Raw genomic sequence first — 27,661 nt, forward strand, 5'->3', positions numbered from 1 at the left:
CACTCAGGATTTGAAGATGTGAGTTTTCAGAGGAATTAGGTGCTTGCATCAGTAATGGTGGCTAATCTTGTCTGAAAGACATTCTGGTCATTCTCCATAGCAGCCACCTTCTCTGAAGTAAGGTAAGCTCAGGAAATGTCAAGACATAGTAAGGGCATATAAAATAAAAGACAGATTAAAAGGAAGGACTTCTTATCCTATTGTTGTTTTTCAGATACAAAGCTTAATGTCAAATTCCCTTACACCTTTAGAGTGTATTTGTGAGCACTAAAATTTTTTTGAACCTCACATTCTGAAGAACAGCTGCTTAATTTTATTTTGCATCCACACATGACCTGTCTATCCCCTGAAGGCAAAACGGAATGCAGAGAAATGTTTCGACTGCTATACTATTTTATATCTGGAGTTGTACTGTGAGAGAAAGGATAGGAGGTGTCTTATGTTTTGACTTTCACTGCATTGGGAGATAATCTTGAACTGTATTTGAGGTATTGATGTAGGTCACTGGAATGCCAGATATCTCTGGGCACATTATATGTTGGCATTATTTAACTTTCTTTTCATTTGGACAGTTACTTTCAGCCAAGAGTTTATTTTGAATCTCAGATATTTTAGAATTGGAATTTTCAGCAATGTTAAAACTATTAGGACTTTGGTAACTTTTAGAGATAGACTAAATGCCTTTTGCATAATGGGATGTACATGAGTCTTTCCATGACCAGAAAAGGAATGTTATGTTTTGCATATTGATGGTCCCACAAAGCCTCAGGCAGCCATAGGAAGGGCTTTTGGCTAGATTTAAGATGTGTACTTCTGGAATCAAGCATGTGAGGCTGGAATTGATTGAAGGTGCAACGCTAGGATTAAAGGTGTGAGCACTATTTGCCCAAAAGGGAGGTATCCTGGATAAGATACAAGAAATAGTAACAGGGTTATTGTTTTGTTGTTTGTCACTTGCTGCCTGTGGCTTGGTGCTTTGCTGCCTTCTGCTTTCTGCATGCTGTGAACTGTTTCTCATCTTTGATGCTCCTCTGCCATGCCATCCTGCCTTGGAGCCTGCCAATATAGAAGTAAAACCTCTACAAGCTGTGAGCCAATTAGACTTTACCTCCTTTACCTTTGGGTGCTGGGCATTTTCTCTGAACAATAGTAAAATAACTAAGATGAGGATGGCAGCTGCATGAAGCCATCAGCACAAGCCACTCTCCCTTCTAGGCCTCCCCACTACTAGCAGACCAGTGAGGACCAAAGCCACTCTGGAGCTTCCAGCAACCCAACCCAACCCCTCACCACCTCTGCCTTCCTGGCTATGCCTGTTCCTTATCTACACTGCAGAGTCACAAGGATTCTTAAAGGCCATTTCCCTGAGCTACAGCAGAAGTGAATAATAGTAGGAGGGCTTTACTCCTTCTAAATCCCCATCCCATTCCCAAAGGGTACAGTTACTATATTCATCAGTTTATTCATTATAAACTTATTTTGGGATAGTGTTTGATTTCATTTTATTTCAAAAGGTTAAAACTAGTAGATTAATAACTACCACAGATTGTGATTTTCTAACTTGTGCTTGATTTTATTGTTGTGGCTGATTGTATTATTTGGGCTAGTGTTATGATTATAATCAGTTGTCTATCATGGTATAAGGAGATTGCCAAATAGTCATTAAAGACTTAAATCCTAAAGTGCAGCTATGTGTGGAAGACAGCTCTGAGAAGCAATTATCCTTAAGTTTTCTAAATATGAGCAAAAGAGATACTTACAATAATATCAAAGTATCAGCGAGGAATTGACCCAAGGACTATACCAATAGCAAAAATACAAATGAAAAGACATTTAAACAAAACACACTCAGCTTACAAAAGGCAAATTTTTGGGGAAAAGGGATGGAAAATTCAGATAATCAACAACCTAGACAACCTAAACTGATAGCAGAGGAAGTAAAAAACAGGTGAATGAGGCCCTAGAAATATTCAAACTGAAAAATTTCCCAGATAACTGCAGAGATGATGAACAGGATAAAATACATGATTAGAGATTCTAGAACAGAAACAGATAAAAAATAGATGTGTTCAGGACCATATTGGAAGCCCTGAATGCTCAGCATAGGAAAGAAAAGGAAACCATGAATGCCAAACATAAGAAAGAAATGGAATCCATGAAACAGTTTCAAACTGATATCCAGAATAAAAAATCTACTGAATGTATGCATAGCATACTAAACCAATCTGAAGACAGAATATAAGATATAGAAGACAGGATGTTGGTCTGTGACCATGAAAATAGAGATCTCTTAAAAATAGTAAGGGATCATGAGGTATCAATTGAACAGCTGATAGATAATGCAAAGAAGTATAAGATTGGTAGAAGTCCACAAAAAAGCAAGAGAAAGCACAAACGACATAAAAACTGTTCACAGAATTGATAGAAAACTTCCCAAACAAAACAAAAGAACTTGACACACAGATAATTGAGGCTTGCCGGATTCCAACTAGTTACAATTTTAAAAAAAACTACACCTAGAGATATAATAGTCAAGATCTGAAAAACCCAACAGATGTACAAAATACTACATGTAGTTAGAGAAAAGAAACATAATGTTTAAAGAAAGCCCCATCAGAATTAAAACTGACTTTTCAACACAAATTTTCAAGTCAAGGGAGAGTCTGGAATGAGATATTTCAAGCTTTAGAAGAAAACAACCTCCAACATAGGTTGATGTATCCTGAAAAACTCTTTTAAAATTGATGAGAAACAAGATACTTTCATGACAAAGAACACCTGAGAAACTTCATCAATACCAAACCACACTCAAATTTTCTGAAATATCCTAGAAAACGACAATGAAGGTGAGAACTCCATGACATCCAACAGAGCAAAACAAGTAGAAAAGAATTTAAAGGGAGAGTGAGAAAAATTTAAAAAAACAACAACAGGACAATAACATGACCATGATAAGTCAATAAGTTTCAGATTTAACCATCCATGTCAATGGCCTCAATTCATTAAGCAAAATAAATAGAATGGAAGAATGGATTAAGAAGCAAAATCCAGCACTGTGATATATACAAGAAACACCTACTTGAAAAAGAAACTTACAGACTGAATGTGAAAGGATGGAAAACACTTCTCCATGCAGAAGGAACATGTAAAAAAGCACAGGTAGCTATCTTATTTGCAGAAAAAGTAAATTTCAAACCAAAACTACTTAAGAGAAACAAAAAAAGGTCACTATATCTTTCTAAAGGGAACAATCCAATAGAAATAGATGATAATCTTAAACATATATGCACCATCACTAATGCCCCCAACTATACAAAACAAATACTAAGGGACATGAAACACCAAATAATCACTAATAAAATTGTTGTGGGTGACCTCAATAATCCATTGTCACAAACAGATCACCTAGAGAAAACACCAATGACAAAATACTAGAACCAAACCAAGATTTTGAACAAATGTACTTAACAGATGTCAATATAGTTCTCCACCCCAGAAAAATTAGAATATACATTTTTTTTGGAAGCACATGGAGTATTCTCCAAAATAGACCATGTGAAAGCTCATAGAACATGCTTAAGTAAATGTAAGGAATTGAAGTTATCCCATGTATGTTATCAAACCATTTTGCAATTAAAATGGAGATCAATTGCATAAGAAGCCAAAAGAACTTTACAAACACATGGAAATTGAATTAAAATCTCCTGAATAACTAATTGGTCACAACAGAAATTAAAGAAAAAATTAGACCATCCTTATATTTTAATAATAATGCCAGTATAACACACAGGAATCTATGGTATACAATGAAAAGCAGTTTTATGTGGGATACAATGAAAGCAGTTTTATGTGGGAAATTCATAGCGTTGAATGCACACACTAGGAAAATAGAGTCAGCTCAAAGAAACAATCTAATGGTGAATATTAAGCTCCTTGAAAAAGAAGAGCAACAGACACCCAAAGTTCATATAAGGGAGGATATTATAAAGGTCAGAGCAGAAATTAATACAATGGAGACTAAGAGAAAGGTACAAAAAAATTCAATGAATAGAAGACATCATTTTTTCAAAAGAACAAATAAAATCCATAAACCCTTAGCAAACCTTACCAAAAAAAAAAAAGGAAAGGAAAGCAAAGGCTCAAATACATGAATTGGGAATGAAAATGGTGAAGTCACAACAGATGTAGCAGAAATCCATAGGATCACTACTTACTTCAGGAACCTAAACTCTAATAAAATGGAGAACACAGAAGAAATGAACAGAGTTCTAGATACACGTGAATTACCAAAGTAGAAGGAAGAATATATAAAAATTCTAAGCACCCCAAATACAATCAGTAAAATTGAAAGTGTAATTAAACTTCAGTATCAAAACAAAAGAAAGGCCCAGATCCTGATAGCTTCACTGCTAAATTCTACAAGACATTTAGAGAACTATTGCCACTACTGTCTAGGCTTTTCATTGAATTGAAAGAGAAGAAATACTTCCAAATCCATTCCTGGAAGTAAGTATTAATTTGATTCCAAATCCAGGAAAAGTCACAGTTAAGAAAGAACTACAGACCAATCTCCCTAATGAACACAGATGCAAAAATATTCAATAAGATACTAGCAAACTGAATACAGAGCTCATCAAGATCATACACTCTGATAAATTCAGATATATCCGAGGGATGCAAGGATGGTTCAGAATATGTAAATCAATAAATGTAAGACACTATATTAACAGAATTAAAGACAAAAAATATGTGATCATCTTAATAGATACAGAGAAAGCATTCCAGAAAATTCAACACACAAGGCTGGGAATTTAGCCCAGTGGTTCTCCTGCCTGCCTTGCAAGAGCAAGGTCCGAGTTCAATCCCTGATACAAAAAAAAAAAAAAAATAATCAATACCCATTCATGATAAAAACCCTGCAGAAAATTGGAATAGATGATCATTATCTCAAGTTGATAAAGGCTCTCTATGCAAAACCAACAGCCAACATCATACTAAATGGTCAAAAACTGAAAACTTTCAAGCTAAAATTAGGAACATGACAAGGATGTCCACTGTCACCACTCCTCTTCAATATAGTTTTGGAAATATTAGTCATAGCAATTAGATACGAGAAAGAAATAAAATCTATAAAGATAGGAAAGGAAGAAGTTAAACTGTCATTATTTGCAGATGATATGATGTTCTACATAGAAGACACAAAAAACTCTGCAAAAGACATCTACACTTTTTTTGAGGGTAAAATAAAAAGGTTTACTTTGTTCCCAAAAGATCGATCTCCACCAAAAGATGGGCCAAAGGATCGACCCCATACAGGGTTACAGTTTCTTCTTTTATGGGGTTTTACAGATATGATCTCGGGTGGTTACACTTCATTTCCTCAGATTACATTACCAGCATACAAATCATGGTCACAAGACAGCTAACTTTAACCCAGATATAGCAACTCTTTGTAGTTAGGGGGTTTACCTTTGTGTTTGTCTAGCTATCTATTCCAGCCAGGAGGAATGGTGTGTTCAGAGTCAGGAAAGCAAAGTTAAACAATTGTTCTTTTCATCTTGACATTTTTACAATCATGCAGCTCATAAAACTTCAAAGGAGCTTGGGATCTCGATACATCACGTTATCTCAAGATGAGACCAGATGACACATTCTATGGTCAATGCCTCTGGTGTCTGCTAATTTTGAACTAAACAAAGCAGATTACAGTTAGAGAAAGCAGAAGTAATTCTACACTTTCCCAAAATTTTGTAGGTTTTTAGGTAATTTACACTTAATTGAGAGATTGAGAAGAGTAGCTGGATACAAGGTCAACACTCAAAAAGCAATAGTCTTCTTGTAAACAAATAACAGATGCATTGAGGGAGAAATTAGGAAAAAAATTCCTTTCACAGTAGCTTCCAAATAAAATGAAATATCTAGGAATCAATCTAACAAATGAAACAAAACACCTCTACTTTGAGGACTACAACACTCTGAAAAATAGTGATCAAAGAGAATATAAGAAAGTGAAAATACATCCCTTGTTCATGAGTAGGAAGAATCTATACAGTGAAAAAGTCCATAATTTGAAAACTGCTGTACATATTCAATGCAATCCCTATTGAAAGCCCTATAGTTCACAGAACTAGAGAAAGAAAAAAAGAAAAATCATTTGGAATAAGAAGAGACCTAGCATAGCAAAAGCAGTTCTAGACAAGAGAGACATGGTAGGGGGTAATACAAATACCCAATTTGAAACTATAATGCAAAGCCATTTTGATTAAAAACAGCATAGTACTGGCCAAGAAATAGACCCAAGGATAAGTGGAACAGTTTAGAAGGTGCAGAACCAACTCCTGACATTCTCAGCTACCTCATCGTTGACAAAGGATCCAAAAAACCTCAGTGGAGTAAAGATAGCCTCTTTAATAAATTGTGCTGGAAAGACTGGATTTCAACTTGTTAAAGATTAAAGTAGACCCATATTTTTCACCATTCGCTAAACTACAATCCAAGTGGATTAAAAATATAAATATTAAAAGAGAAACACTAAACTTGGTAGAAGATAAATTTGGTAGGATTCTTGAAGATATTGGCACAGGAAAAGACTTTATGAACAAATTCTCAATAGCAGGAGAAGTATCACAAAGAATCAACAACTGGGATCTTTTCTTATTAAAAAGCTTCTGCACTGCAACACAAATCACCATCAGAGCTAAGAGACAACCTAAAACATGGGAAAACAATTTTTCCAGCTGTTCTTCAGCCAAAGTTCTACTATCTAGACTATATAAAGAACCAAAAAAAAAAAATCAGACTCCTCAAACATAAAGACCTAATTCAAAAATGGGCATCTGAATTGAACAGACATTTCTCAGACACAGAAGTAAAAGCAGCAAATAAACATATGAAAAAATGTTCATCATCCCTAATCATTAGAGATATACAGATGAAAACAACAGTGAGATTCCACCTCATCCCAGAAAGAATGGCTGCTATCAAGAAATCAAACAGAAAATCAACCCCCCAAATATAAAGACCTGATTCAAAAATGGGCATCTGAAATTAACAGATATTTCTCAGACAAAGAAGTAAAAGCAGCAAGTAAATATATGAAAAAAATGCTCCAAATCACTGGTCATTTGAGAGATGCAGATGAAAATAACACTGAGATTCCACCTCAACCCAAAAAGAATGGCTGCTATCAAGAAATCAAACAATAACAAATGTTGGCAGGGATGTGGAGAGAAAGGAACCCTTTCCCTAATTGTTTCCCTAATTTCTCTCTTGGTGAGTGAGTTATTTGTGTACAAGTAGGCTATTTATTTTTGGGTGTTGACCTTGTATTCAGCTACTCTGCTAAAAGTGTCAATTAAGTCTAGAAGTCTTTTGGGAGAGTTTTTTTGGTCTTCAATCTAGAGTATCTTTGTGTCAGCAAATAATGAGAGTTTAACTTCTTCCTTTCCTATCTTTATTGTTTTAATTTCTTTCTCTCGCTATGGGTAATGTTTCCAGAACTATATGGAAAAGGAGTGGTGATAGTGGGCATCCTTGTCTTGTTCCTATTTTAATGTGAAGGTTTACAGCTTTTGGCTGTTTAGTATGATGTTGGCTGTTGGTTTTTCATAGATAGCCTTTATTAAATTGAAATATAGACCATCTATTCCAATATTTGCAGGGTTTTTATCAGGAATGGGTGTTGAATTTTGTCAAATGCTTTTTCTGTGTCTATTGAGAGGATCATATTTTTTTAACCTTTATTCTGTTAATGTAGTGTATTACATTTATTGACTTACGTATGTTGAACCATCAATAAATCTGACTTAGAAAGGATGTATGATCTTCTTGATGATCCTCTGTATTCTGTTTGGTAGTATCTTATTGATGATTTTTGTATCTATATTCATTGAGGAGATTGGCCTGTAGTTCTCTTTTTTAGTTGTGTCTTTCCCTGGTTTGGGAATCAAAGTGATACTTGCTTCCAGGAATGAATTTGGAAGTATTGCTTCTCTTTCAATTTCATTGAAAAGTTTAGAGTACTGACAGAAGTTTTTCTATAAATGTCTTGTAAAATTCAGCAGTGAATCAGTCAGGAGTTGGGCTTTTTTCTTGTTAGTAAATTTTTAATTACATTTTCAGTTTCACTGATTGTGATTGGGGTGTTGAAAATGTTTTTAAGCTTCTTTCTTCAACTTTGGTAATTCGTAAGTATCTCAAAATATGTCCATTTCTTCTGTGTTTTCCATTTTGTTAGAGTACAGGTTCTCAAAGTAGGTATTGAAAATCCTCTGAGTGTCTGTTGGATCTGTTGTGACTTCACATTTTTTATTTCTAATTGCATGGATCTGAGCCTTTTCTTTCCTTTTTTTAATGAGGTTAGCAAAGGGTTTAACAATTTTATTTATTCTTCCAAAAACCAATTCTTTCATTCATTTTTTTGTATTATTTTCTTAGTTTCCATTGCATTGATTTCTTCTCTAATCTTTATAATTTCCTCTCTTGTTTGAACTTTGCGTTTTTCTTGCTCTTGTTTTTCTAGGAGTCAAAGAGTCATTGTTAGATTGTTTATTTGAGCTTTCTCTGTTTTCCTAATGTGGGCATTCAGTGCTATGAATTTTCCACGTAGAACTGTTTTCATTGTGTCCCACTGATTCCTGTATCTTGTACTGGCATTTTCGTTTATTTGTAAAAACTGTCTGATTTCCTGCTTAATTTCCTCTGTGATCCATTGATTTTTCAGGAGAGTGTTGTTCAATTTCCATGTGTTTGTGAAGTTCCTATGGTTTCTTATGCTATTGATTCCAAGCTTGATTGCATTATGATCTGAAAATATACAGGGGATAACTTCAATTCTTTTGCATTTATTCAGACCTGTTCTGTGAGGTAGTATGTGATCTATCTTGGAGAATGACACATGTGCAGCCAAAAATAATGTATATTCTGATTTTGTGGGGTGGAATACTCTATAGACATCTATTAAGTCCATGGATTCAAAAGCTTGGTTCAGTTCTAGTATTTCATTGTTGATTTTTTGCCTAGATGATCTGTCTATTTGTGAAAGTGGAGTATTTATATCCCCCATGACAATTGTATTAGTGCTTATTTGGTTTTTCACATTTCTTAATATTTCTTTTATATAGTTGGGGGCATTAATATTTGGTGCATATACATTTATGATTGTCATCTCTTCCTCTTGAATTTTTCCCTTTACAGGGATGTTGTGGCCTTCTTTGTCTCTCTTAATGAGTTTTAGTTTGAAATTTTCTTTGTGAATAAGATTTCTACCGCTGCTTTTTTCTGGGCTACTCTTGCATGGAAAATTGTTTTACATCCTTTCACTTTCAGTCTATAGGCTTCTTTTTGCAATAGGTATGTTTCTTGTGTACAACATTGTTGGATTTTGCTTCTAAATCCATTCTGCCAGTCTATTTCTCTTGATTGGTGAATTGAGGCCATTGAAATCATGGTTATAACTGATATGTACTGACTTATTATTATCACGTTATTGTTCTTTTGTTGACTCTTTTTACTTTTTCTCCCCCCTCCTTTTAGTTTCTTGCCTTGCCTATTTGATTTCATCAGTTGGGACTCATGGTGTTGAGACCTTCATTGTCTTTTTGTAGGATATTTTTTAGAATTACTTGTAGTGCTGGTTTGGTGTTCATGAAGTTTCTCAGGTGTTCTTTGTCATGGAAGTATCTTATTTCCCCATCCATTTTGAAAGAGTTTTGCAGGATACATCAGTCTAGTTTGGAGGTTGTTTTCTTTTAGGACTTGAAATACCTCATTCCAGGCTGTCCTTGACCTGAGCATTTGTGTTGAAGAGTCTGCTGTGATTCTGATGGGCTTTCCTTTGCATGTGATTTGTTTCTTATCTCTTAATGCTTGTAGTATTTTGTTCTTCTGTTGGGTTTCTGGGATCTTGATTATTATATGTCTAGATGTAGATTTTTTGTTAGTGGCTAGTTGGAGTTCTATATGCCTCACTTATCTGTATGTGTGATTCTTCCCTTCTGTTTGGGAAGTTTTCTATAATTTATTCTGTGAACAGCTTTTTAAGACATTTGTATTTTCTGCTGCTACTTCATGGATTCCTATGAGTCTTATGTTATTTTTCTTTACATCATCTAGGAGTTGTTGAATCAATTTCTCTTGATCCCTTACTGTTTTTAAGAGGCCTCTGTTTTCATGGTCACTGAGTGCAATCTTTTCTTCTATATCTGAGATTCTGTCTTTGCATTCTTTTATTCTGTTGTGTACTCTTTCAATAGAGTGTTTAATCTCGTGGATATCTGTTTGAATCTGTTTTATGGAATCCATTTCTTTGCTCTGTTGGACATTCATTGTTTCCATTTTCTTATGCTGGGCCTTCCTGGCTTCTATCATGGTCCTGATCTCATCTATTTTTTTTTTCTCAGTTTCTGTGCTAGAGTCTAGAATTATAACTTTAATTTTGCTCACCTTCTCTGTGGTTATCTGTTAAATTATTTCTGTTTTGAATTTTTCTAGAGCCTGATTGATCTGCTTTATTACTTCCTGTGCTATGGGTTCAGCGTCCTGGTTGTTCACTATCAGACTTTTTATCCTCATTTGCCCTAGTGTTTGCCATTGGTGAACTGGAATTCTGTCTTTGTGTTTTTCTTAAGTGTTTCTCATTTTTATTTTTGTTGTTTGGTTGTCCTTGGTTTAATTTCTGGGTTATTCCTTAAATCTTCCTGATATAATTGCACTTTAGCTTTTGAATCTCTAATGACTCATAGACATTCCCATTTTTGTAATATCCGAGAAAACAACTCCTTATATCAATCACAATTCCTTTTCTCAATTGATACAAACAGCAGCACAGTAGGATCAAGCACAACTTTCAAATTGACCACTTGTGGTAGTCATTAATCTATCACCTTTAAACCATGTGAATTAAATTAAAATCAAGAACCATCAAAATATGTTTCAATGAATACATTTTTCAATGTAGCATCTTTGCCATTTAGTATGGGGGCTTGGGCAGAGTTAGGATGAGAGGAGTGGATAAGTGAAACAATTGGAGAAGGTTTCAAGTGAAGCCAGAGGACACAGAATGACCATACAATCTTTATGAAACTATGAAATTCAAAAGGGATAGACAGAGTGTAAGAATAAGAACAAGAACATATTCTCTTAACAGTAATAGGGGCTCACTTTCCCTTGAAACTACTGACCCATGAGTGAGGTAAAATGACAGAAGAAAAGAATATAAATAAAAAAGAAAAAATAATTTAAAAAAAAGTCTGAGTTAGGGCAGGAGCAGGAAGAGAAAGTAAGATGAGGGAGAATATGGTGGAGCAAGAACCTCAGTTGGAGAAAGAGGACAGAAAAAAAAAAAGAATTTGCAGAGTGGAATGAGAAAAAGAAAGAAAAAAAACTGTGTTTGAAGGTCCTCTTTCAGACTATCTCTCCTGTGCTAACATACCACGTGCACAGCCATGTGGAGAAACAAGTCCTCTGATCTCAGCTAGCCAATGGTATATCCCTGTGACTCAGAATGACCTCAGGCTGCAAGGCCCAGATTGAATTCCCTGACCTGCAGGGTTGAGCTCCACACATTTCAATTACAAGTTTCCCCTGCCCTTTCTTTAAAGATTTTCAAAGTCAGAAGCTCAGAAAAATACCCTTGACCACCTATGCCTCTGCAGAGTGGGTCCAAAGACTGGTCCAATCAGGAGGTCTGAGAGCTGCGGGGGGTGTTCAGGGGTGCCTGCATGGCTACCTTCCTTGCTGGAGCTGGTGGCAGAGCAGGCAGTGGAGGGCACAGCTACCTGATTCCGTCCAATGGGCCCAAGCAAGTCAGCAGGAGAGCAAATCTCAGAGCAGCCTTCCAGATCTCGCCTTCCTCACTGGAGCTGGTGGTGCACAGGCCTCCCTTTAATTTCTTGACTTGCCTGATGGATTTGCTCTGTTGAGCCTCATGGAGTTGTGTTCTTCATTTTTTTTTCTAGAACATTATTTAGAATCATTTGTAATGCTGGTTTGGTATTCATGAAGTTTCTCAGGTTTTTATTTTTGTCATGGAATTATCTTATCTCCCCATCAATTTTGAAAGATAGTTTTGCAGGATACATCCATCTAGGATAGAGCTTTTTTCTTTTAGGGCTTTAAATACCTCACTCTTGGCTCTCCCTGACTTGAGTGTTTGTGTTGAAAAGTCTGCTGTGACACTGATTGGTTTCCTTTGCATGCGATTTGTTTCTTTTCTCTAACTCCTGTAGTATTTTGTTTTTTCTGTTAGATTTCTGGAATCTTGATTATTATATGTCTATTTGTAGGTTTTCTTCAATCATGGCTAGTTGGAGTCTTATATGCCTTACTTATCTGTATGTCAAATTCTTCCCCTCTGGGATGTTTTCTGTCATTAATTCCATGAACACTATTTTTATTTCATTTTTAATTTCTCCTGCTTTTTCAAGTGCTCTTATCAGTCTTATATCATTCTTCTTTGTGTCATGTAGGAGCTGTTGGATTGCTTTTTCATGTTCCCTTACTATTTTTAAGAGATCTCTCTTTTCATGGTCACTGACTGCCATCCTGTCTTCTATTTCTTATATTCTGTCTTCAGCTTGGCTCATTCTGTTTTGTATGCTTTCAATAAAGTTTTTATTATCCTGGATATCTGTTTTAATCTTTTTCATGGATTCCATTTCTTTGTAATTCTGGGCATTAATGGCTCCTATCATGGTTCTGAACTCATGCCTTTTTTATCTGTCTCTTTTCTAAAGTCTCTGATCATGTGTTTCATTCTGCTCACCATCTTTATAGTTATTTGGGAAGTTATTTCTGCTTCAAATTTTTCTAAATCTTCATTCATCTGTTTTGTTACTTCCCATGTTATCATTTCAGGGTGTCCTCATGGTTGATTATCAGACTTATCTATTGACTTTCCCCACAGAGTTTGCCTTTGGTGAACTTCCAGCCTGTGTTTGTGCTTTTGCCTTGCTTGAACATTTTCTCATTTCTATTTTTGTTGTTGTACTATCCTTGGTTTAATAACTAGGTTAATATTTTGGTCTTACTGTTATAGCTTTTTTTTAGGTTCTGATGTAATCTCATTTTCATTATACCAGGAAGGACAACTGATTAAATCAATAACAAAACCTTTACCCAATTGATACAATCAGCAACACGATAGAATCAAGCACAGTTTAGATAATGTCAATTTGTGGTAGTTAATTATCTATCACATTTAACAATGTGAATTAAATCAAAATTAATGCTGGGGCTCAGCACAATGGCCTTTATGACCTCCTGTGCCTATGTGGTGTGAATTCAGACACCAACACAGCAAGGAGGCCAGAGGCATGGCGGTGGGGGAGAACTTTGTGGAGACTGCAGTGTAGCTCCACCTATTACTGATACACTTCTGAGGCACAAGGGGTGGGATTGGAGTAGCAGCCCACCTCCATGTGGCTATAGCATATTTTTGTATAAAAGCATATATGCAAAAGCAAGTACTATAAGTATGGGGCCAGAGAGAAATCTAGATAGATTTGAGTAAATGAAGACAGAAAACAGCTGAATTAAAATCCAATCTTATGGAATTTGAAAGTGGAAGTCAGAGTGCTCCTGGGTCAAGGTGCCCTTTACATTTCAGATCTGAGGTACATACCATATTTGGAGAATAAACCTAAAAGACAAGCCTCGTACTTCAACAGAAATATGGCTGATAGAATAGACTTATAATCACTGTAACTGTACCATAACGAAGTGAGAAGGAGATATTTTCATGCCAAAGATTCAGAGAAACTGAAAGCCAAAAAGAGGTGTATGAGAAAACATTGAGTGGGGGATTCACACAGGAATTTGAAATTAAATATGACATTCTGATTAGGAAAGTGAATCTGAGTGTTGATTTTACTGCCTAGGGATATTTAAAGAGTCAGTAATCAGCATCTGGGAGTGGCAGGACCCTGGAAAATTGGAATGTTTACATTGTCCCGTTGAATGCTGTCAGCATTTAACTTTCTTTGTATTTTTACAGGGGTTTACCATTAAGAGTTTGCCTTAAATTTCAGAGGAGATTTTGGACTTAGAATTGTCTACAGTGCTGCAACAATTAGAATTTTGAGAGCATTGAAAGATGCACTAAATACATTTTGCATGGATAGATTTATCTGTGTCTTTTAGTAACCAGGTGCAGAAGGTTATATTTTTATCTATATGTCACCCTAAATCTTTTTTTTTATTAAGTTTATTGATACAATCTAGGTATACAATACAGTTACATTCATTACTGGGATCCTGTACCTTCACATGACAGGTCTTGGCTCTCATTTTTTCCCTTTGTCCCTGCCCTCCTTTCACCCACTCTTCCCTTCCCCATTTACAAACATTTTATTTCCATTTTTTCATTTTATCATATTTTTTCTTTTCCCTTATTCCCTTTCCCCTACCCTTCCCACTTTCCCTACACCTTTAGCCATTTTCTTCCTATTTCACACTATTAATTATCCCAATAGGATCTTGTGTACTATTATAGTTTTTCACACCAGAGAAATTATTTAGTATTTACACATGTGTGACTTATTTATTTCACTTAAGTGTGTATATCTGCAATATGCACACATTTTCCTATGAATGACTCTAATTTCTCATTCTTCATGGCTGAGTAGTATTCTGTTTTATAGAAAAACCACATCTTCTCTATCCAGTCGCCAACAGATGGGCAGATGGGCTGTTTCCAAGTTTTAGCTATTACAAACTGTGTCACTATAAACATTGGTGTGCATATATCACTGTGGTATGATTCTTTTAATTCTTTTGGAAAGATACCCAGCAGAGGGATGGCTGGGTCAAATGGAACCTCTAGTCCCAGCTTTTTAAGGTATCTCCATATTGATTTCCATATGTCACCCAAAATCTTATGTGCTCATAGATAGGGCATTTGAAAGGTGACTGGATTATGGGGGTATGATATTTCTGTGGATTAGTTCACTCAAGAATTCACATATAATGTGATTTTGGAAAATGGAACCTTGTCAGAGTTGGTGGGTCACTGGGAATTTGGCCTGGAAGGGTATATTTCCATCCCTACTCCATTAATCACTCTTTTTGCTTCCTGACTGCCATGCTATGAGCAAGCCTGCTCTGCCATGGCCCTGTTCTGTGCCACCATACCTAGAAGCTGAATGACTCTGGATGGAAACCTATACAATTTTTTCACCAAGATATGTCATTCACCTTTTAAGTTTTGGGTGACCAATATTGTTTCCCAGCAATGAAAAATTAACTAACATATAGAATAAAAACTCACAAGGTGGAAGACAATAATTTATATAGTGAAAGCTTGAGATCAAGCAGGATTGTTTATCCTATTTTCTGGCAAAGTGGACTTCAAAGCAGAACTGATCAGAAGAGGAAAAAGAGGACTCTACATATTAGTTAAAGGAACAATTAAATAGGAAGCAATAATAATTATAAATACATAAACATGAAATTATGGTGCACCCATTTTCAGAAAAGAAATATTATTGTAAATAAAGTACAGGTAAGCATTACGATTGTATTGGAAGGGGTTCAATACACCATTGTAAATAGGTCACATAAACAAAAAATGATAAATAAGTATCAGAGCTGATCAATATCCTCCAAAATACTTATTATATCTATAGTATATTGCACTCTACCACAGCATAATAAAATTTCTTCTTTAAAGCACATGAAACTTTACTCAAGAAATAATACATATCAGCCTATAAAACTTCTTTAAATAAATAGAAAAATATCAAAATTATTCTACAAATGTTATCAGACCATCACTTACTGAAACTAGAAATCAAAGGTCATAGAATACACAGATTTTTTTTTTAAATATCAGGAAACTAAGTAACACATTCTTAAATAATCAATTAGTCACAGAAAAAATGAAGAAAGGAATTTAATAGTTACTAGAATAAAATGGCAATGCCATGACAACACACCAGAAACTATGAGACACAGTAAATGCAGTCCTAAAAGGGAAAGTTATTATAGTGAATGCCCTAATTAGAAAAAAAGTATAAGCCCAAATAAATAAACTAATGATTTATCTCAAGTTCTTCAAAAAACAAGCACAGTTCAAATCCAAAAGTAGTAGAAGAAAATGAATTGTTGAAATCATAACAGAAAAACAAAAATTAAAATGAATTAAAGAACTAGTTATTTGATGAGTAAATAAAATAGAAAATTCCATAGCCAAACTTTCCCAAAGAAGAAAATAAACGACCAATATGAATATAATTTGTAAAGAAAAGGGTGAAATTAAAAAATGTATTGCCAAAATCCAGAATTATACTATTACTATGTAAACCTGTACTACAATAAATTGGAAAATCTAAAAGAAATGAATAGATTTCTAGGCATATATGAGTTACCAAAAATTAGATTAAAATATATAAACATCTTGAACAACCCAATAACTGACAATAAAATTGAGATGGTAATAATAAAATTGACCAGGAAAGTTATAGCCCTACAATCAGGTATATTTATCACTGATTTATATAATTAATCAGACCTTCATGTGTAAACATTTCTATGTTTTCTCTTTACATAAAAATTCCCAAGTATAAAAAATTTAAATTAGAATAAAGGATGTATGATAGGAACCAGGGAGTTTTTTCCTACAAATTGGAAAGAGATCTAGAGATGGAAGAAGAGGAAATAAAGGGTAGGGAAATGGGAAGTTAAAATAATTAAGGTGAGTTTTATACATGTAATTATTCCTCACAGTGAAAATAAACACTCTGTGCAGTTACTACATACTAATACCAGTATTTGATATGTAAGCTAAATATAATGAATAAATGTCTCTACTTATCAAATATAATACTTAGAGAAATAATATTAGTCAATATTTTAACCAACATTACAGGCTTTTCTTATTTTGTAAGCTTAAACCAAATATGTGTTTATATTTTGTATTTAAAACATAACAATGAATCTCAGACTATATGAACAGCATAAAATGATCAAAATTATTTTAGTAGAAACATCTAGAATACCTGCAAGACTGGTTTATGCAACCTGAAAACACTATGTAAGAATTTCTTCATAAGGTATCAAAATATTTTCTATAACAACTATTATATGTAAATGGAAAATAATATTTAGGCATTTATTTATTTTTAAAATACCTGTGAAAGTTCAATATCTTCAGTGATTCCAAATGAATATTGCCTTAATCACCTTCTCCTGGCTGAGACACAATACCTGTTACCCACAAATTAAGGAAGAAGAGATTTATTTTGGCTCATATTTTCAGAAATTTCAGTCAATGGTTGGGTGGCTCAAATGCATATATGGCATGGTGGGATTTCCTGGGCAAAGGGAAACTATTCATGTCAAGGCAGCAGGGAACCAGACAGAAAAGGTTGAAACCATCAAAGAAGCAATTCCCATCTCTGTCACTGTTTCTGGGCTCCCAGGACTTTTTCTGAAATCAGGATACAAGCCTGGATGACATGAATTTTGCAATGTACATAGCTGAAGAAATTAATACCAGGTGGATGATGTCAAATTCTACCAGCAGTTTGAAAAGTAGCCAGGATCCCTTTGATCATGACTAAATACATCTAAGGATTCAATGGCTTAGAACAGTGAAACAAACCCAAGAAATTCCTACTCTACATGTTTATTTTTGAAAAGTAGTTCTTGGGGCTCTTTTCTGAAGAAAATTTTTGAAAGAGTTCAATTATACCTCTCTACACTCTTGACCCAGTGAATGGCAGAGTCTAGCTTATTCATGAGTTGCTATCAAGATATTTTGCCTATTGTACTGATGCAGTTCTTGACTTTTTAAAATGTTAATGCTTGTGCTCACCTCCACAGTCTCCAAACATATACATTTCTTTCTAGTTACCAGCAATTATTTTTCTAATTTTTCAGCTCTGTTTTTGGTCCTGCTTCCCAGGGTGAAACCCACCAGATCCACACATGCCTCATCAGTAGGCTGCCTTAAAATTTCATCTACCTGATTACTAAATTTGTTGCTCTTATCCTCATTGTCCCACAAAGTTTAAGGGCATTAGAAAAATATAAACAAACTCCCTGCCAAACTTAACACACATGTCTTCCAGGCCAAATTCTATCCATAATTTCCAATAGAAACCTCCTGATCCTGGTCTTTATTGTCATCATTTCTATCAGCAGACTGCTTTTCTAAGCTCTGAACAGAATATTCCATCAAGCTCTACTGTTTCAGTCCATAACCAGGCAGCTCAAGTGCAAAAATGGCATGGTGGGGGAAAGCTGCATACATCGTGAAAACCATGAAGCAAAATAATAATAATAATAATAGTAATAATAATAATAATAATAATAATAATAATAATAATAATAATAAATATCTGGAGAATAGGTTTTCCATTTGAGGTCATACCTCCAGGCAACGAAATAATCCAAGCTGTTCCCACCTTTCAACAGTATATTCAAGCAGCTGAACTTACCAAAAGATAAATTCGTTGTTATGTTCAGTGCCCTCATGATCCAGTCACCTTCCAAAAGCTCCACTTCCAAGGGCATGAGAGCTTTAGGCAACATTTTTGATGTAAACCATGGTAATCAACAAGTTATGTTTTCCTAAAGTTTTCAAACTCAGTTTAATAAATCCTATCACTGTGGGTGCATATAACACAATAATAATGTGGCTTATAATGTGAAGTTGAGTTTATGGTTTTGGTAAGGACCTTACTTTATTGAGATATATTTCACATACCATACAACTGATTTATAGTGTAGCATATAAAGATTTTAACCTATTTGCACATATGTACAACATTCACTAGAGTAATTTTTTTCATTAAGTTTATTGGTATATTTAAAGTAAACAATACATTTACCTTTATCATGGGGGTCTGGTACCTTTACATGATACATCTTGGTTCTTGTTTTTGCCACATTCCACTGCCCTCCCTTCATCCATTTCACCCTTCTGTATTTACAAAGACTTTGCTTTCATTTTTTCACATTTTCCCTTATTTCCTTTCCCTCCCCTTCCCACTTCGCCTTTAGACATTTCCTTCCTATTTCACACTCCCTATTACACCATTTGAACCTTATTTACACTTTTAATTTTTCACACCAGAGAAACTATTTGGTATTTAGTCAAGTGTGTCCTATTTATTTCACTTAAGAGTATAGCTTCAATGTGCCTCCATTTAGCTATAAATGTTTCTAGTTTCTCTTTCTTTATTGCTGAATACTACTCTATATTATAGAAAAATCACATCTTCTTTATCGAATCTCTGGTTGATGGACATTCGGTTTGTATCCAAATTTTAGCTATTATAAACTGTGCTGCTATAAACATAGGGGCACATATATTACTGTGTCATGATTCTTTTAATTATTTTGGAAAGATACCCAGCAGATGGATGGCTAGGTCAAATGAAACCTTTAATCCTACTTCTTTGAGATATTTCCATATTGATTTCCACAGTGGTTGCACCAGCCTGCACTCGCTCCAACAATGGAGAAGGGTTCGTTTGTCTCAACAGCCCACCAGCATTTGTTATTGCTTGATTTTTTGATAGCAGCCATTCTTTCTGGGGTAAGGTGATATCTCAGTGTTGTTTTCATCTGCATCTCTTGAATGATCAGTGATGTGGAGCATTTTTTAAAATATACTTATTTGCTGGTTTTTCTTCTTTGTCTGAAATGTCTGTTCATTTCAGATCCACATTTTTTAATCAGATCTTTGTATTTGGGGGGGTCTGAATTTTTTGAGTTCTTTTTTGTTCTCATTGAGTTTATTGGTACATTTTATATATACAGTACAGTTACATTCATCATTGGGATCTTGTAACTTTACATGACAGGCCTTGGTTCTCACTTTTTCCCCTTAACCCTGCCGTCCCTTCACCCTCTCCTCCCTTGCTATTTACAAATACTTTATTTCCATTTTCTCATTTTCTCATATTTTTTTATTTTCCCTTATTTCCTTTCCCCTATCCTTCCCATTTCCCCTACACCTTTAGCCCTTTTCTTCCTATTTCTCACTGTCAATTATACATTTAGGATCTTATGTACAATTATAGTTTTTCACGCCAGAGAAACTAGTATTTACACATGTGTGACTTATTTATTTCACTTAAGTGTGTATATCCGCAATATGCATACATTTTCTTATGAATGACTCTAATTACTCATTCTTTATGGCTGAGTAGTATTCCACTTTATAGAAAAACTGCATCTTCTTTATCCAGTCTCCAACTGATGGGCAAATGGGCTGTTTCCAAGTTTTAGCTATTAGAAACTGTGCTGCTATAAACATGGGTGTGCATATATCATTGTAATATTATTCTTTTAATTCTTTTGGAAAGATACCAAGCAGAGGGATGGCTGGGTCAAATGGAACCTCTAATCCTAGTTCTTTGAGGTATCTCCATATTTATTTCCATAGACTGGTTGAATTCTTTATATACTCTAGGTAATAGTCTTTTGTCTGAGGAGTAGCTGGTAAAAATACTTTCCCACATTGCAGGTTGTCTTTTAGCTCTATTGCTGATTTCTCCTGCACCACAAAAAATTTTTAATACAATGAAATCCCAGTTCTTTGTGCAAGTTCTTGTGCTGCTGAGGATTTGTTCATAAAGACTTCTCCTTTGCCAATGTCTTCAAGAGTTCTACCTAATTTACTTTCCAGTAATTTAGTGTTTCTGTTTTGATATTTAGATCTTTAATCCACTTGGATTTTAATTTAGTGCATGGTGAAAGATATGGATCTACTTTTAATCTTTAACAATTTGAAAGACAGATTTTTCCAACACCATTTATTAAAGAGGATACCTTTCCTCCAATGAGGATGGTTGGCTCCTTTGAAAATGAGGTAGCTGAGTATGTCTGGATTTCCTCTGCATCTTATAATATATTCCACTGATCCTTTGTTCTGTTTCTTTGCCAATAGCATACTGTTTTTATCACTGTGGCTTTGAGGTATAGTTTCAAATTGGGAATTGTGATACCCCTGCCATGCTAATATTGCCTAGAATGGTTTTTGCAATCTAGGTCTCTGCTGGTTCCAAATGAATTTTTGGATTTCTTGCTCAAGTTCTGTGAAATATACCGTTGGGATTTCAATAGGGATTGCTTGGAAACTGTATACAAGTTTCGGAAGCATGCCCATTTTCACTATGTTGATTCTTCCTACCCAGGAGCAAGAGATGTCTTTCCATTTTCTTATATCCTCTTCTATCTCTTTTTTCATAGTGTTTTAATTTTCAGTGTAGAGGTCTTTTGACTCCTTCATCAGATTGACTCCTAGATTTTTCATTTTTTTCACTACAATAACTTTTAAGACATTTTCATCACTCCAAAAAGAAACCTCTTTCTTTTATTTATTTATCTTCTATTGTATTGATCATTGAATTATCAATTTATTTTTCTCACTGGATTTCCATTATTGTGACTTTTATATGAATAAAGCCATATAATATATAAATCTTAGTGACTAGCTTCTTTTACATACCATTATTTTGTCAAGCTGCATCAAATTTGAGTCAGGGGATTTAGCTCAGCTGTTCAGTGGCCTGCCTTGCAAGCACAAGGACCTGAGTTCATTCCCTGGTACAAAAAAAAAAAAAAAAGATGCATAAAATTTGTAGCATATATGAGACCTCATTTCTTTTCAATATTGAGTAATATTCTGTTGTATGGCTAGTCCATATTTTGTTCACCTACTCATTTATTTAAAAGGTTTTTAAAAAGATGAATAATTCTTGTATAAACATTTATGAAGAAGTTGCTATGTGAACATGCTTTTATTCTCTTAATTAGTGGAAGTAAAAATGGCCCATGGTAGCACTGTTTGTTTCACGTAGACTATTTTCCAAATCACTTGTATTATTCTGGATCCCCATCAGCAGTCTGTGAGATATTATCAACTGTGTATGAAAGCTCTGTATTCTCCATATCATTATCAATAGTTATTATTAATCTTACTTCTAGTGAAAAGTGAAATAATTATTCTAGGGAATGTAAAATAACATTTTATTTTAATTTTTGCCTGTTTCCTCTGATAATTAATAATGTCAGCCATATGCTGAACATCTTAAATATTTGCTCACCATTTGCATTTTCTTTAAAAAAGTCTATATCATTCACCGAATTTTACATTTAGTATGTGCTTTTTAATAGTGCATTTTAAGAACTCAATATATTTTAAATAGAAGCCATATAACAAATGCATAAGTTGCAAATATTTTCTTTCCTTAGGTGGAATATTTTGGTTTTAATTGGTCTACTGCAGTCCCTTTTTTGAAATTTTAATGATCACTTAATCTTCTATTTGGTTGCTAGATGGTTTCCCTGAGCTAGGAGTTGACTGGATGTTGTTCCCATATAGTTGAATAGTATGCTTTTCTTGGCCCAGATTCATAAGTTATAGTGAGAGCTTTGTGATCTCTGAGTCTACCACCATATTAGAGAATAGAAAAAGTCTCCTATTTGACATCCTAAATAGATTTATTTTTCACACAGTTTGGAGAGTGTTTTCAATGAAGGCTATTGGCAATAATCTGAGCCAAGACTCAAATGTTCCTTGGCAATATGTTGCCAAAACTCGCTTTCAGATCTGCTTTACTCTCTCTAGTTTTCCACAGGACTGAGGCATTTATGTAGAGTGTAAATAATACCTTATTCCTAAAACCTTTGCCACCCCCTGAGTTATTTGAGATGTAAATAAAGGCCCTTTGTCACTCTGAAGGGACTGGGGTAATCCAAATCTGGGCAATGGTTTCTTTGATCAGCACTTTGACTATCAAAGTAGCTTTTTCTGATTGTGTAGGGAAGGTCTCAATCCAGCTTGTAAATGTGCTAATTAGGACCAATATCTATGTAAATTTCCCACATGGTGGCATGTGTATCAATTTTAATTGGCAGTCCTCCCAAGGGCATCTTTATCCTGTGTTTATCCAAGTTTTAACCAAAGAGGTGGTTTGTGTTTGCCAGAGTTATTTTAGAGTGGAAAATATTTGAGACATATCAGGGAGGCACCATTAGTCTTAACATTGTGAAAATTCTAAAGGCCATTTACCATGTATCATCTCTTTCCATATGGAAACTATCATGAAGGCCTTTTATAGTGTTGCACTATGTCTCCTGAGGAAGGACCAATTTGTTTTTTAAATACTACCAGAGTCCCTTCTTAATGTTCTCTTCTCCTAAGATATCTTCTTGAGGTATATAGACTGGATTTAATATCTTCTCAGGCACTAGGAACAAGGCCAGGGCCTTGAGGGACGATAAACCTTCCCTTCTTTTCCCCATATCTTCCTTTGAATTTTTCAAACCATCTTTATATATGTATTTTTGGTTTTCCTTGCAAGGAATGACTACAGTCTGTTTAGAAAAATGCATTGCCTTTAGGAGTTTGAGAATTTCTCATTTGTGTTTTATACAAGTTTGTTTATCAGTTAGCAAGCCCCTTGTTTCTCTAGATTGTTGCATGAGCACATAGAACTGCAATGGGATACTTGGAGTCAGTTTAGATATTTAACTTTTTGCCTTCATTTGATATCATTCCTGAATAAGGGCTATGAACGCTGCTTTTTGAGCAGAGGTCACTGTGGGAAGACGTTTGACCCCAATAACCTATTATGTACTGATGACTGCATAACCTCAATTCCTATATATTTCTTGGACAAAGTTACTTTCATCAGTAAACCATGTCTCTTCAGAGATGAAGGGGTAGGTCACAGTTGTCCTGCGTTATTGCATAGGTCTGAGAAATCACCTGTTCATAAGAATGGCTAACATCTGAGCCTGTAGGCATCAATGCATGAAGACTAAGTGTGGTGCAACTCTTCATGTTGACTTCAGAGGCATAAAAAAACATGGCTGGATACTTGGTAACCTGTTCCCCTATCAATCACTTTTTGGCTCAAGGATAGACCCCCTGATCTGATGAGGAGTCAGGACTTTTAGTTTTTATCCCCAAGTTAGATTCTTAGCTTCTTCCACTAACATAGCTATCACAGCTATTTATCTCAGGCAGTATAGACTTCTAGCAGACTCTCCCTCTAAATTTTGAAAAGTAAACCACTGAATGATGTTATTGTACCAGCCTTTGGGTTAAGATATGCAAGGCAATTTTTCTCTTTTTTGATATGTAAAGGGAGAAGAGTTTTCTTAATTCTGGTATTCTTAATGCTGGAGCCTGAGTAAGTCCATATTTTAATTTTCAGAAGGCATTTGCTATCTTTTTTGTCCATTCTAATGTCTCAGATTCAGGATTTTTGACCACCATATATAAAGGCTTTGCTATTAGTTCAAAGCTGAAGATCTAGGTTAAGCAGAAGCTGATAATTCTCTGGAAGGAATGAAGCTGTTGTTTTGTAGCAGGGGGGCCAAATCACAGACATTCATGATGAAATCCTAGTCAGCTGTCACTTCCTGGATTTAAGAATGTATTCCAGGTATTGGATTTTCTAGGATGATATATGAGGTTTTACTTTGAAAATGTGTATCCCTTATCATTAGAAAATTGAAGGTTTGGATAGTATTATGGTTGGATAGCTCCCAATTTGGAATAATAAATTTAAATATCATCTAGATAATATAGGATGGTTCTATGTTTGAGCTCTAAGTTCCTTATGTTCTTTCTTAGTGCCCAAGCACAAAGGTAGGGATTTACCTAAAGCTCTGTGAAAGCACCATCTGAATATATTGTTTTTTCCTCTAAACAGGAATTTCCCATACAAAGGCACACCTAAAATGGGAATCTGTGAATTTCAATAGGAAAGAAAAGTACCTTTGTGTTCTGAAACAGAACCAATGTGTGTACCCTGGGATCTGGGAGATAATTGTATATGGATCTTTCATATGAACATGGATTAGTATTACAGCCTAGTTAATGGGGTAAAAATCTTGCACGATCTTATAGTTTCCTGAAGGATTTGCTATGGAGAGAATGTGAGCATTTTAAGAGGAAAGGCAGAGTTACAGAAGGCCATGTTTGAGAAATCTGTGTATAAGTGGCTTGATACTTTTCCAGGCCCCTTCTTTCATTCAGTATTGATTTTGTTTGGAAAATTAGCTGGGCTGTTCCAGTTTTATAAATTCTAGAATTGTTTAAATTACTTTCTCAGATATTTTATTATATCATGCAGGAACCACCTGTTGGCTAATAAGATCAGGGAGGCATGATACAATCCAAAAAGGTAAAAACTGCTTTGGCCTCTTGCAGAGTTTGAGCATTGTCCCTAAGTTCACAAGTAAATATCTTCCTAATGAGAAAGAATGACACTGTAAAACAATTAAAAACTCATGATTATACATTTAGTCTTTGAGTTGATCAAAGCAGTAGTAAAATGCTCTGACCAGGGATCTCAACTCCAATTATGGCTACAGCTATAGAGGAAGGATTTGCAGAGAAGAAAGTTAAAACAGAATGAGCAACCACTGTATCTGCCAGTTATTAATTTAACTCACCCATGAAGTTAAAACAGAACGAGCAACCACTGTATCTGCCAGTTATTAATTTAACTCACCCATGATGTCCAGGGTCACCCAGAATTTTTCAAAGGAGATGGTTATATCTATGGACAGGGGCACTACAGGTTTATTTCAAGCCCCTTCTGTATTCTTCAGAGCAGGAGATGAGGGTTTTGGTTGGCCTAGCCTCTCAGTGAGTGGGGTCAGTCAATCTTCCAGTGTCATGTATTACATACATCAGCCACCTGCTACATGGAGCAGGGCCTGGTTGATATCTTGGCAAATTTATTTGCCACGTTTCCAGTCTTCCTGCTTTGACAATAGGTACATTTCCTCAATTGTCCTTGAGTCTCTAAACAACATGAGTGCATTTAAAGCATTGTCTGGGGCAACAGCTGTAATTTTCTCCCTTTTTCATTCTGAGCTACATTGATTGTTGAACAGAGAAAAGGCTGTGTCTAGCAACTGGGATATAGAACCCGAGTGAAGCACATCTGGAGTATTTTGTAATTGTTGCCAAATATCTGGGTCTGATTGACATGAAATTATGTCTCATCACTGCCTATCTCCCTGGATGATACATCTATGTTGGTGTATTTATGAAAGTCTCTTACTAATTGGCTAAGGAAAGCAGCTGGATTTTTTTTTCCTTTGCCTTTATGATATGCTACCATAGTTAACATATTCTCTAATGCATATGTTCTTTCAAATTGTAGGAAAAGTTATCATTTTAGATCTTATTTTGTTTCACCAGTAGTATTATAATCCAAGTTTGGGTGTGTTGGAAGGATAATAAACTCTCTGAGGTGACTTTTTCACCCTGCTCACAGTGTATTGTTCATTTCCAAAGATTTTAGATTATTTTTTAATTTTTATTTTATTTTAATTTATTTTTGTACAGGGATCAAACTTGGTACCTTGTACTTGCAAGGCAGGCAGTGGAACCACTCAGCTAAGTCCCTGGCCCTTGATTTTATGTTTTTCATATAGGATACATGAAGTGGCCAAAATCAATTGGATATCTTACCACAATAGGTCAAAAGTGAGAGTCAAAGTCTGAATCCCAACTTCCAACTTTGACTCTTGTAGTCCACTCAAATAGTGCTCCTGGGAACACTCTTAGGGTCAGGATGAGTTCTGAGTTAGTTAATTAGGAAACTCAATTATGAGTATGCTCTATAGTGCTTAAAGCTGTCTGAAGAGCATGCTGAGTGGTCTGGGGAATACTATGTCTCTCTAGGTTAGTCCACTCTGGAGAATTTTCTGGGTCACTTAAAAAGAAGAGAACTGATTTACTGATTTTAAACAAAAGTTAAAGGAGACCTTCCAGCATGGTTTTTTAATTCAACATGTGGAAGTGTCACATATCCCCTAAGAGATATGTGGGAAATCTTCAGGGACCTCACAGACCAGATTATCGATGCTATCATCCTTGTTTTCCTCAGGAACACAGTAAGTACCAGAGTTTCTGGACTTTTCCAAAGATAAAAAGTCACAAACCTGAAAATAAGGGATTTCATTCTATTTTTGTGCTTTTTGTAGAACAAACTTTTAACTGTAAAATAGTGTTGTAGTTTAATTTCATCATACATACTCGACCTCAAACATACTAAGATAAATTTTTATTTTTTCACATTGTCAAGGTCAATTCATTCTCAATTTTGAAACATAAGCTCCAAGATTGAGGTCACTGGGACCCACAGAGTTTTTCAGGATGTTTTTTCCATGGTGCATGTTAAGGGATATGGGGGATAAAAAGAACTATGTCTGGGGTCCTTAAGATGGAAGCCCATTAGTCTCTTGTGATACTCAAATGCTTATTAAGCAGAAGTTTCTGCTTGAAGACCTTGCAGCACCAATGCCTTAAAGGTATTCCCCTGAAGATCTGTTAGAATTAAGAGTCTTTATCATGTCCCACTGCCTCCCTAGGGAAAAGGGTGAGGCTTTCAAGGGCTCCTTTATCCACTTGAGAATCAATAGGTAAGAGTGGAGTTTTACAAGTTTCCCCTGGCTGCCCAAAGAGCAACATTTCTTACACTCATCCTGCCAATGCTTTGGTATTTTGTTTAAGGCAGTGGAGGCAAAAAATCTCCTTCTGCACTTGAGTGGAAGGAAAATAAAATCTTAAAAAGTAATAACTTCAGGCCAGGGATTTAGCACAGTGGCATTGCCACCTACCTTACAAATGCAAGGTCTGGAGTTGATGCCTGGCACCAAAAAAAAAAAAAAAAAAAAAAAA

This window comes from Fukomys damarensis, unplaced genomic scaffold (genome assembly GCF_012274545.1).
Source record: "Fukomys damarensis isolate Sample0158 unplaced genomic scaffold, DMR_v1.0_HiC HiC_scaffold_39, whole genome shotgun sequence".
In the NCBI taxonomy this organism is placed as follows: Eukaryota; Metazoa; Chordata; class Mammalia; order Rodentia; family Bathyergidae; genus Fukomys; species Fukomys damarensis.